This window comes from Ruditapes philippinarum, unplaced genomic scaffold (assembly GCF_026571515.1).
Source record: "Ruditapes philippinarum isolate M1 unplaced genomic scaffold, ASM2657151v2 ctg6579_1_1_1_1, whole genome shotgun sequence".
NCBI classification, from domain to species: domain Eukaryota; kingdom Metazoa; phylum Mollusca; class Bivalvia; order Venerida; family Veneridae; genus Ruditapes; species Ruditapes philippinarum.
The window spans coordinates 47766-61329 of record NW_026864348.1 but is presented as its reverse complement, the minus strand read 5'-3'; positions in this window follow the sequence as shown (position 1 = coordinate 61329).

Genomic DNA, 13564 nt, shown 5'->3' with positions numbered 1-13564 from the left:
TAGCGGTAGCCCTGTTTTAGAAGCTTGCTGGTAATAAAAATATTCCGCTCGTTGAAATCCTTTACTTTGTTACAAGCTCTAGCGAATCTAATTAACTGAGAAACATAAACCCCGTAGGATGTTGCATGGGGTACGTCTCCATCCAAATGTGGATAATTAACTATACAAAAGTCAAAGTCATCTCTTTTATCATAAATTTTCGTGTGAATAGAATTATTGTTGATAGTAATATGAAGATCCAAAAATGATGTACTAAAATTTCAAGAGTTCGTTTTATTAAGTTGTAGTTCATGCGGATAAATGTCAGACACCATTTGATCAAAATAAGGATTATCTAAGACGTATAACTGTTATATTATGACGAGACCAGTCTTCATTTAGTTAAGATTCATAACTATTACATTAATGAAAGACCAGACTTTGTTATCTTAGATGTATAAATGTTAAATTACTACGAGACCGCTTAATGTTATCTAGGATGTATAACTGCTACATTACTGCGGGAGCACTGTTCCTTATTCAAGATGAGAAACTGTAACATAACTACGTGACCACTGTACCTTATCTTTTACTTTTACCACGAGTTTAGTATTCCTTATTATGATGCATTCCTGTCATGAGATATATAACATTATCACGAGGTCCATCTGCAAAGCTTAAGCTTAATATTTAACCTACTTATTATTTAAAATGTGCATGACCTCATCCTTCCTAAAAAAGGGTAGATATATTATATCTTTCTATATTCATTGAAAGATTGAAATACACCTGTAATTGCTACAAACCTTCATTGGTTTTCTGTACAATTACATCGAAAATCACCAATTATGAGTTAAATAAGTTTACATATTGGGCAAACGAAATTACTTTACCAGTCTTGTCTTATTCAATATGGTCCATGTCTTGCGATTACAAATTCCTGCTGTTTCCGGTCGTTGTACGCTTACCGGGTGCCTTAACATTTTACTTTTTTGTGAACACAATAAGTAGACTCGTTCTTCCATCGTTTTTAAGTTGCCTTAGTAATAAACTGTATTTCCCCCGAGTAATGGCTAATTGAAATATGTTTTCAAACAATCCGATTTTTATCAAATTCATCTAAAATACATGAACACATCACTGTCCACTTACATAGCGTCATGTAAATAAAAGAAGTTACAAGAAAAGCATTGATGCAAAGCATCAAATTAAGAAATGTTGCAAGTGACGATGAACTAGTAGATATCTGATGACCTGATATCTTCTTATAAACTTTTCAATGGTAAATTGGATTTAACCAGAATTGGTAATCATAGAAAAATGGGCGGACGAAAGACATTGTTCATCATGAACTTTGGTAGGCTTGCTAGAGATAAGAATATTTAATGTATACACAACAGTAGTCAAAATAAACAAGATGTTTTTTATTATTATAAATGTTACAAATATACAAACAGAATATAAAAATAGTAACAAAATAGTTGAAAATAGTAACATAACATGCATTTATTTCATGTCAAATAAAAACAAAATAGTTTCTATTAAAACATAAGACATAAGATACAGTAGTTATATTTCAAGCCCAGGTATGTAATAAGAGTAGAAGACACACTGGAATGAAATATCTGGGATGAATATCAAAAAGACTAAATTCAGGATTTATTTTGTATACGCGTAAACAAAAATAATGGTGCATTAAAAATCATGAATAGATTTACATGGCATGTTGATATGGTAAAACCTTACCTGTCAATAATGAAAGACTGTTTCCTGACACGTATGAGGAAATTCACAAAATCATATTCATGCTTGTCAAAGATATAAAATATACTTGACATTGGTGTTAAGTAAAGAGCTATTAATAACTGATTTATCGGGGGATCAATCTACTATTTTATTGAAATGCTTCAAAATTCTCCTCTGAACCACCAGTCTGTACACATTCTTATAAATAAACATATAACACCTCGTTTTAAAACTACAGACGAAAGTTTCTGTGGTTAAAATATCACAGTATTCGGCAAATCAACATTCTACTCAAACCACCAAAAAATCAATTGCCTTGACAAAAAAATAAAAGAAAATATTTTTTACAGCAAAATTTCGGGAAGTAAGAGTCTATTAAAATATCCACGGAAGTGCAAACAATTCCTTAAAGGAGCTATTATTCTACAAAAATATGTAGTACGTTATTTTTTAACATAGCACGACACGAATGACTGTTTCGTTTTTAAAAATCAATAAACAAAACTACCCTCTCACAAATCGAAATGTTTTCGGCTAAGACTGACGGAAAAAATTGCCCACAAAATCTGAATTGTTTCCATAAAAGGCAGTTGCGCTTCGGCGCACACGCCAAATTAAAGACAGTTGTGGTACCATATTGAAAGTTATACTCGGGAATGTAAAGTGTTGCCAAGATATAAACAAAACGCAGGAAGCAGGGAACGGAAATGATTCAGTTACGCTTGTATTTACATTAATGGTTTAAACGGAAAAGAGATTGTGGACTGACCTAGACCGTGTTGCCTAGAACAGACAGTAGAGACGTAAAATACGAGTTATGAAAGACGAAATAGGGAAGTATCCGATATTTAATTCATTAAGGGGAAGGAAATATAAATCGAATATTTTATGTGTGATTAAAACTCTTAAATTTACAGTATATCAATCACAACTGTTATGTTTAAATGTCTTGGCCTAGGGTGACATTGATCGTCTTTTACTGCAGAAAATTGTTTTTTCGAATTTTATGGCTCGATCACATTTTGCAGCGTAAACAACTTAAATATCGCCAAAAGGCCATTTGTTTTTTCCACAAATCATAGGTTCTCGTCGCATATTTAGCTTTGAATTTACTTTAACTAATATATAATAAGTAACCAAAGCTCTTTTTTTTTCCGAACCATCCATAGTTAGCCGGATTTCGGTTCAAATCCTCTATCCATTAAATTTTGGTCTTTAAATAATTGCTCACAGAGGTCTTTCCGGGTGATGCTTTTTTGATTATGCTTAAAAATGTGAAGGCTTACCACGAAAAGTTTTCTTAAAAAAGTTGAAGATCACAATGTCATACAATTTAGTATCAGAACAGGTGTGTCATAATGTACCTTTGGTCATATTAGTGAATCATCTTTTATTGCGAATGAATCTTATCTAGCAAAAGATAATGATATATGACATCTTTTAGGTTTTTAAAATTACTTTATCAAAATTTTTGTAACTCATTTAAATTCTTTCCACTATAAAAATCTCTGAAGTGAGACATACGTTTTAAATATTACATTTTTTGGTGATCAAATGCTATAAATGTCGCTTAAGATATTAAATTTAAAATGTTATCTAAGGTTTATCATAAAAGATACACTTTTTGCAAAGCGACATTTGAATATCATATTGATATTTGAATTGTGTGAAAATAAAGTAATTTCAATTTTACTATTAAGCTGGGACTGTATTTTACCTTAAAATGGTGTATGTCCTATTTTTTTTTTTCTTTCTAGTGTGAATTTGCTAAACCGAAAACTATCTGTTTTTATTTTTGAATATTACTCTCATTTTATCTAAACAACGATAAATATATTTTTTCCTTTTTTTTTTTGACATTTTAACATGGTTTCATTTTTCTATTCTAAATTTATTTGTATGTATTAATGTTTGTGGTTTTATTTCTAAACTTAGACCATCAGGTTTAGACTTTTTTTGTTTTAATTGTTCCACTAAGTTCATTGACATTTTGATTTTCTGACACTCATTTTAAAATATGTTTAATATGTTATATGTATAGATTTTCTTGACTTTTAACTGGCGTATTATTCTTTGTTTTAAATTTCTAAAAGATATTTTTGTTTTTTAAAAAATTAAAAAAACCCCAAAATTTTTTAAATCCCTAAAATTTTTAAAATAAATTTCCCATTTCTTACTTTTTAAATCTTTGTATAAAATTGCAACGATTTTGAAAATTTTTGCTTTAAAAACCCGGGAAAAGAAAAATTTCCCAAACCCTTTTGGGTTTTTTTTAAATCTTTGAAAAATTTTCTGTTTGGTTAAAGGTTTATTTTTCAAGTTGTTAAAGGTTGTATTTTTTTTTCAAACCAAAATACGAACACAGGGCACGAAAGCAACTTATGCCATTTTTCCAAACCCCTTTTCTTTCCCAAATACTATTTTTAGTTAAATTACGATTGACATTTGTGGTTATTTTGCTCTCTTCCCTTTCGACTTTTAAAGTTTTAACACTTTTTAAATATCCCAGCGAAAATAAACCCAGATAATAATAATGTAATAAAAATGTGTAAATTTCAAACCTTATAAAACATAACTATAGCCAAAAAATTGGGTGTAAAATAGAGCTGTTATTACACTTGTTTGAGAATAATATTGACTCTAGTGGATCAGTACACAGCTTCAAAACCTATACCCAGTTATAAGACTCGACTAGAGTCTCGTCCTATATAGTTTTTACAGCTCTGTACTTGTCCAAAAGATTTCAATATTGTACTCAACAATGTTATAATCTCACTGTATGTCTTTTTTCACGTTTATCACATGTATGCTAGTACGATTATACAAAGGTTATCAAAGTGTTTGGAATTTGAATAATTTTGGGCTAAAAGTTGCCAAAATGAGTCGATCTCAAACTGAAGCAGCGGTAGCAAATATTACTATACAAAAACTCTCCAGGAACGATGGTTAGGAAACTACCCGCCTTTATGACTGAAATACTGTTGGAAAATGGTGTAAAAAGAAAGAAATAAAAAAAAAAAAACAATTGAAATTAATCAATTATTCACTGAAAATATTGTAATACAATAATGTATGAACATACATGTATATTGTAAATGATAAATCTATTATTAATCATAAGCCCAATAAGTTTATAAAAAATATTTATTCATAAAGTAATTGTGTTTCAGGAACAATCAAAAGAGTGTTAACCATCATCTGTATCTGGACAACAACCAGAGATTAAATCAAAAGAACTCCTTGATGAATATGGTAAAATGCTAGGTAAACCTCTACACTTGAATGAAGAAATCCCGAAAACACTACAAGAAGGAAGACTTTTAACAAAATCAGATCACAATGAAGTCAAACATACATTTGAAGAAAATGATGCTAGGCAAGTTCCAGAGGAGTCACTTTCGCAAGAGAGCAAACCATTGTCTCGACGCACTTTACTGAATTCCAAGTCTTCAGAACATTCGAAAGGAGACCCGAACCTTCCTGGTGAAATTTATAAAGAAAGTCAACCTTTACATCGGCGTGAATCAGTAAACTCCAATTCTTCAAAGTACCCTATGATGCATCGGCGTTCGTCTCTGTCAATATTACCACTGCAAAAGTTAGAACCGAATATTGAAGAATCACCCATAGGCTATGAAAATAACTCATTTGATAGTATATCCTTAACAGAAGCAAATATGACAAAATCGTCGCAAAAGCTACCAACAGAAAATAATTTATTCCGAGATCGTTCAAAACAAATCGCGAATTCAAGAAAAAATTCAATAACTGGGTCCGAAAAAAATGAAAATCTATGGGGTCGAAGGAAAATATCTGTTCACAACTTAATGGATTTTTCATTGATGATTGCCAATATTGCCCAACTTAAAGCTGTCTTATCAGATGAAAATAACCCAAATAGAATGTTTATACTCATTTGCATCATAATATCTATGACTTTTCAGATCATTTTTTGCAGTTTGTATGATAAGACGCCAAAACCTCAACAATAAGATCAATAAGGCTTTTGATGAATGTAGAAAAAAGAGAAGAGAAATTCGAGCCAGTAAAAGAAAAGTAGGAGAGTAAAGAAATTTCTGGATGAGATTGGGAACTATCTTGTCCTGTTCATTCTTGTTGCCAATGGCCTTATAACTGGATTTGGCTTTATGTAAAGATAAAGTGATAATGCTAAAATGAAATTATTGGGATTATATCATGTTTCAGCAAAAAGATAATCTGTTTAAAGGAATATTTGCAGTTTATATTCTATACTTGCATAGAAAAGTTTTTGACAGTGATATTTGCCTTTTTCATCTTTAACATGTTCATTGTGTTTAATATTACTATTATCTTATAATTCCTGTTGATATTTAACTAACGAGCAGCATTTAAATAAGTATTCGATTCAAAACATTTTTGTGGAGCTTCACCATTATTTAACTCATTCATTATCTGATAATACGCGCAAAAAATTTCAAGATAAATAATATATGCAGGACATATAACAGAGTATCGTAAACGTTCACCGACGCAGCTACATAATGAACAAACGGACGTCAATCCCCAACATATAAAAAGTAATAACTTCTGTAACAAGCGGTCAAAAATTGCCATCTTGAAATAACTTAAGTTACTTTTTTTCATATATAACTTAAGTTTTTTTTTCATAAAGAGGTTAGTGAATGAGCATGGTTTTAATATTTAATGTAACTGAACAAGTTTGAATAAAATCATATTATTCGAGCCTCTGGCGAGCACATATATTGTTTAATTCAAAACGAGTTATTTAGTTTAAAATCAACAGACTGGGCTTTAGACAACACATTTTATTACATGCAGCTATTTGATACTATCGATCAATATATTGTCGCTAAGTACCTTTCAAGTCACACACAGGTGATCCAAAATAGTTCAAGATGATAAAATATGCAGAACATATAACATATATTATCAAACGTGCATCGACGCAGCTTACATAATGAACAGTTAAACATCAAACAGACTGGCTTTATTTTCAAATGACAACACATTTTATTACATGCAGCTATTTGATACTATCGAACAAATTCTCTTGTCGCTAAGTACTTCTCAAGTCACACACAGGTGATCCCAAATAGTTGAAAACGTATGAGTGAATAAAAAGATAAACAGGTCATATATATTCAAAGTAGCAGTACTTCAAAAATTATTGATAACCATGACTTATTATCTTACGTTGAAAAATACAAACACTATTTTTGCTTATGGCTTGATATTTATCTACGAACTATTTTACAAGATGACTTAGCATAAATCTTTTCCCTAGTAAGACCTTATTTTAAAGGTATCAAGTACAAAACTTGCTTTTTAATGCATATACGTAAACGGTTTGTCAAGCAAGAAAATTATTTTCCTTTTTTGTGTTATCCCTGGTATTTGTGTGCATTTTTTATTATTAGGCTACAAAAAAAAAACGAGTGTTATATGATTTTGAAAAAGACGCATCATTTACTGCGGAATGACACGATTTTCTTTGCGACTTAAATAAAAACTACATTAAAAACATTCACATACACCAGTTATATATTTCGGGACCCAATATTTAAATTTTTGCTTTGTGGCATAACATTTTTATTTTACATTTTCTTCAGATGGAAGGACAATGTTTTCTTTTATCACACACTCGTGCCGATTTTGCGACTCCGTAAATAAGGTATTGCACGGCCGTGCATATATTTTGACGTGACGTCATTTGCCTTATGCAAACATAGTGTAAAGACGACAAAATGTTAGCGCTTATACCAAAGATGCGTCAGTAAAAAATGAATCTTTTTCACTTTAAACAGTCTTTATTTTTGGTATGTGATCAATAGAATATTAAATTCGTGTAAGTTCATTACTGACTTTATTGAACTTGTTGAATAAAACAATATCAAAAATGCCAAAGGCTCGCATAATATAATTTTATCAAAAAAATTCAGTTTTTAACCTACACTTATTCAATATCCTCTATATCTCCAAATACAAGTAATGGACTGTACAACTGTCTCAGGATAGATTACCGAGACTTAATATCGTAGAACCAGGATAAAATTAAATCAGACGTCAACACGGTTTTTTTTGCTTTATTGTTGATCCTTTGCTTATTAAAATTCATATATCGTTTAATATTGAGATAATTAATTCATGTCCAATGGCATTACGATAAACCATTACCGGCTTGACTGCACTGTCTATATGTAAATAAGACACGTCGTGTCAGATTCCTGGCTCAATAATTCGCAAGCATTCCCTATACAGCATTGCCTAAAGAGAAGCGTACCCATCATGTGACAGTATAAAACGAGAACTACTAAAAAGGTAATTGAATTTAATTTTCGTGTCGTAAAGCTTACCTTTTAAATTCAATTATTACAACTTCGTACATCTAAACAGACATTTGTTTAAGTAGTTTTTTTTTTATTTAGCTCTTCTCAAGGTTTGCACTGCACAGCTGTCGATTCATTTGCAGCCATTTAACGCGCTTGTAAAATATACATATGATTTTAAATAGCCTGAGTGTTGTTTCATATATCTGTTTTTGCATTGTTTAAAATGTACGTGTATATTTTAACGAAATATATAGATAAATATATTTGTCTAAATAGTCAAATTGTTTGTGCATTTCATTCAATATCAATTTATTGCTTCATTAATTTATCATTTAGAAAAACGTTATTTGATATAGTATTGATCTTATTCATACTCCATATTACATAAACACTATTCTAACCAACCAAATGGTAATATTGTTAAATCTTTTGAGTAATTATTTAGTTTGCTTTTTTTTTTTTATAAAAAAAACATTTTCCTTTTTTTTATAAAAGCATACCACTTATGAAATTAATGTATTGTATATAGGTGAAATTTTAATTTTTTATTGCACAAAAAGTTTTTTTTAATGTGAAAAAGATTTCTGTTTTTGTGCAAAAGTACATATTTTTGTGAAGAAGTACCAGCTCTAGATATGAGACAAGATTAATGGACATGTTTAATGTTGCGAAAAGGAACGTTTTTTTTTTTCTAAATCGTTTCAATCTTACGTATCTACGCTTGTACTTTATTTAAAGTGTTAAAATGATTTTGCAAATTTGACAGATAATCATTTTAAAGATTTCAATACAGCTGCAAGAGGAATTTTAAATAATAAGTTAAAACACACTTTAATTTCGTGCAATTATAAATGTAATATCATTTCTAAAACATACCGCCATTTGTTACTTGTGATCCATTTTTTTCAAGCTAAGTAATTTAAATACTCGTGCAAAAATATAGGGAAACATATATAAGCATCTGACATATTATGCGAAATGTAACTAATATCAAGAATACTTAAGTTAAGGTAACTGAATAATAAATAACAGTTTCGACGTATTCCAAAAAGTTTGTAATGAGCGATCATGCGCATTTGAACTCTAAAATCGTTGCTCCAATTCAACAGAAATATCATGTTTGAAATTTGCTTCACAGAAAAAAATGATTATGTTAAAGTGACATAATGCCTATCCATGGATAGATATAGAGTGAACAGGTGAAAGTCAAAATATGTTAACATTTTCTCATAATTCTTTTCAATTTTATAATTTACTTCTCATGAACAATGAATAACTCACTAGGCCCTGTAAAATGTGTGTAAATTTCCGTCGGAATGTGTCTGTAACTTTCAATTAATAAAAAGAGTGGGACAGTCTTGTTATATATTCAGGTAGATTTATATTTTACACTAAACATTTTCAAATATCATGTGTTGGTCAATCACCATTATAACGACCAGTTTATTGAAATATATAGTTAATCACAGTCAATTTGACAATAGAAAAAATGAGAATAATGTCACTTTAACCAATTGAAGTTCAATGCAGACATCATGTAGAGTTCGTCGACATGCAGCGTTGAGGAAATTTATTGATCTTTCTAACCGCCATGATGTTTGGGGGGGCTAACGGGAATTTCCATTGATGTTTGTGTCTGTTTATGCTTTTGTAATAATGACATGCAAATTTGGCGTCCTGTGACCAGAAACATAGTGAAATAATAATTTTGTTGATAAGGCTAAAACGTTATCTTAAGTTACATATGTTTGAAGTATTGACGCAGGTAAACGAAATCAACGACAAAAATCATAAGTGTACTAGTATATGTCTTTGTCATGACCAACCTCCGCACCACAGTTAAGGACTGCAGGTTAATAAGATCTTAAGTTATTGGTTGGACACGCAATAAGTGGCCAAGGCCATCATGACCTTTGAACGTCAAAATCACAAGGGGTAAACAAAAATAGTCATTTTCAAAACCTAAACACACAATCTTAGCACGCACTGAAGATCAAAGAGTTCTCTAGACGGACAAGGATAAGGTGACATACCTACGGACGGACGATCAGACTGACCCCATCACTGTATACTTCCATTTTGAAAGTGGATCATGGACAATACTAATAAGATATCCGATTAGGTTACTAAAACTGTTAAAATTTAATAAAGCAAATATTTTAACCTTTTCGACATCCAAAAGAGATGCGTCTTTAAGCTCAAGATGTTTTGATGCTATAAAGTAATCTGGAACAACTTTGGACGTTTGTCTGTCGTCCCGTGTCTAATAAATGCTTTTTGATTTGCATCTGAACACTTTCATCATAAATCTATGTTGAATGTTTGCAGTCGATCCCTTTAGTAGAGTATAGCACTGCTCGTCTGCTGCATCTGTTTTAAGACTAGCCAAAAATGTTTTCTCTCTATCCTTTGAAAGTTTCTTCACTATTTTCATTAAAATATCAAATTCGACATTCATTTCTCCTCCAATCAAAATTGGTTTCCCTACTTCTGCAATAAGCCTTTGGTGCCTGTACAGATAGTAATCGGAATCAATGATAACATGTTCTACGAAAAAAATACATCATTTTAACTTGGTATAGAGTATATTTTACCGAAGATTGATATCATAATAGTTATAAACAATCTTTAATAAAATAGTTTGGAATGTAGTTATAATTATCTAGCTGGTAGCTTTACTAAGCAAATAATACCTTTTCAACTTACAATTAAAATATTTCAACAAGAGTGCTGGTGGCAGACAATTACTCACGAGACAAAAGTGAATTTACAACATTTCTATAAGATTTTAATCGATAAATACTTCCGTACCATTCCCATCAACATATATCATATTAACTGGAACATTACATTTGATTTTGATAAACCATGAGATTAATAAGTATGATGTGAAGTAATATTATATTGTATTGATAGATTTTGTTTGTTTGTTTGTTTGTTTCATTTTACGCCTTTTCCCAACAGTATTTCAGTCATATAGGCGGGTAGTTTCCTAACCATCGTTCCTGGAGAAATACACCAGTACTAGACTACCTTCCTCCGCGCTAAACTACCAAAGCATCTCCCGGGGGTCGAACCCACGCCAGAGAGGTAACTGGATAAGAAATCAACGACTCCAATCCCTCGACCACGGAGGCGGTTTTATTGATAGATAAACTCCTACTTGTTTATTAAGTCGATAAAACTTTTGACGACCTTAATCACTGAAGTATTTTTGTTTTTCCTTCAAATACGTCGTGTCTATCTGATAAACGATGCACGTGTCCTCGAAAGATAGGCCAAAGTAAGTTTGATGCATAAAATAAACGCGTCTCTTCTTTTGAGTCAATTTGTTCATTGTCTCATATCAGGTTTCAACTATCTATTTAATTGACCTTTCTTTATTTCACATTTGTAGTTTTTATAATTATTTCATACAAAAGTTAGTGTAAGAGACTATTCAAACCTTTCTATTCCTTTAATTTACAGACCCACCTACATTTATTTGCTAATATTGTTATTATCATGTGAATTATGCATATGTCCTATATAAAGCTTATTTATGCATTGTTGGTTTAAACATATTTTATTCTATATATTTACATTATGATGAACAATATTTACACAATACATTTGGGATTGGGCAGAAAGCTATGAAAGCTTATGAGTGTCCTGTCCCAGTTATGCATTGTTATAAATTGACTTTAAAGCAGCATCCCTCCAGATTCATGATACTTTTCATGAAAAGTGTGAAAATATATTTGATAGTTAAATACTGTTAATTGAAGAAAGAAAGTAATATACACATTACAAACGGCACTTACAATCCACGTAAATTGCCAAAAAAGGTAAAAATATACATAAAAACCTCTTACTGCGTTAGTAACGCAGTAGAATTATAGTGAATGATAATGCAAAATCAGTGATCAATCGAACATGACATGTAAATAATTAATTACATATTGAATCTGTTTACTTTTTAAGATCTTTATACATTGTTCTAAAGATTAAATTTCTGGAGCCATTATTTTTGCTCATCTGGAGGCGTACAGCTTTAACCTAAATCATACTGAAATATTATTAGTAAATTTAAATCACTCATCATAACATTTAGATAATTGGGCGTCTTTTCATCATTTTACAAGATTAAATTAACCTCATTGTCACCTGAAGTGAAATAGTTGCTATTATTTTTGCCTTTTACTGTCTTTTTCTAAAAGTACTGCTGAAACATTAGACAATTATCGACTTATTCGATATTGACAAATTGATCTGGGCCATTGAGCCAAAAACATTGTTTCTGAATTCAACTAAAGACGCTTCTAAAGGGCTTGACAGATGTTGCACATTTTGCTAAAGATCCTGTTACACATTTTTTATGGTTTTATATTATAAAAATGACGCTCAAATTAAGATTTATCAGTTTTCCAAAAAACATTATTTATAAAGATATTTAACATGTTATGTAAATGAAGGTAGATAATAAAAATCATTTTCTATAAAGTCTAAAAAAATTTTTCAATAAAAATTGAATGCATATATTTTAATGATTACATATAATATGTAAAAATATTTGCAGTTAATATTGTACATATTCTTCGATGTTTGAAAATTGTTTTATAAGCATAATTGTATACATATATATAATTTCAACAACCTAAAAATAAAACATACAGGATCTTTAACATTATCATCAAACTTAGTTGAACATCGTTTCTTGTTTCCTTGGGTTTTAACTGCTTTCAGACTGATTATTTGTCAATAGAAGGAGAAAGTATGAAGTATAAAAGTTATTGAATTCCAGGGTGTAATTTTAAAAGACATAATTGAAGTTGTACCGACTTAAAAAGACGACCTTAATTGATGCAAAAGATATGATAATCCCCATGGATTTTTTTCAGATATCAAAGTAAACCCATGGACTAAACAGAGAAGTGAATAATCCATTTTCGGAAAACTGTCGTCTAAAAAGTTTTATTTAGATAAAAGTGTACCGGTGTTGCATATCCGTGTCGAATTATTTGTATTGTTAACCTTTTTATCGCAGGAAACAAATACTATACTGCTATTTGTCAGTTGAAATGTAGTATAGTGTTAATTACAATCGTTATCAATTTGAACGCGTAAAGAAGTCGACCAACATTTATGTAAAAGTGTTTTGTAAGCACATAAAAAGAAAGAAAGAAAGAACGATCACAAAACAATGCCATGGAATTATAACTTGATGACAAAGGTTGGCAATGGTACTTTCACTTATGGTTATCTTTCATTACAAAAAGAATTTGCGCAAAATCATGTATTTCCCAAAAGTTTATTTAATACAATCTGTATACATTCGTAATTGAGTTGGAAGTTTACATAACATTTTAGGATCTGTAACTTAGTCCTCTCATTTTTATTTTCATTTATCAATCCTTTTATAAATTGGTTGGCTCCAAATATATATAAAGTAAAATGCTTTAAAAAAAGTTTTGCACGTTCAAGTTTCATGAAACATCTCTTGATCTTGTTTATAACAGTTTCAATCG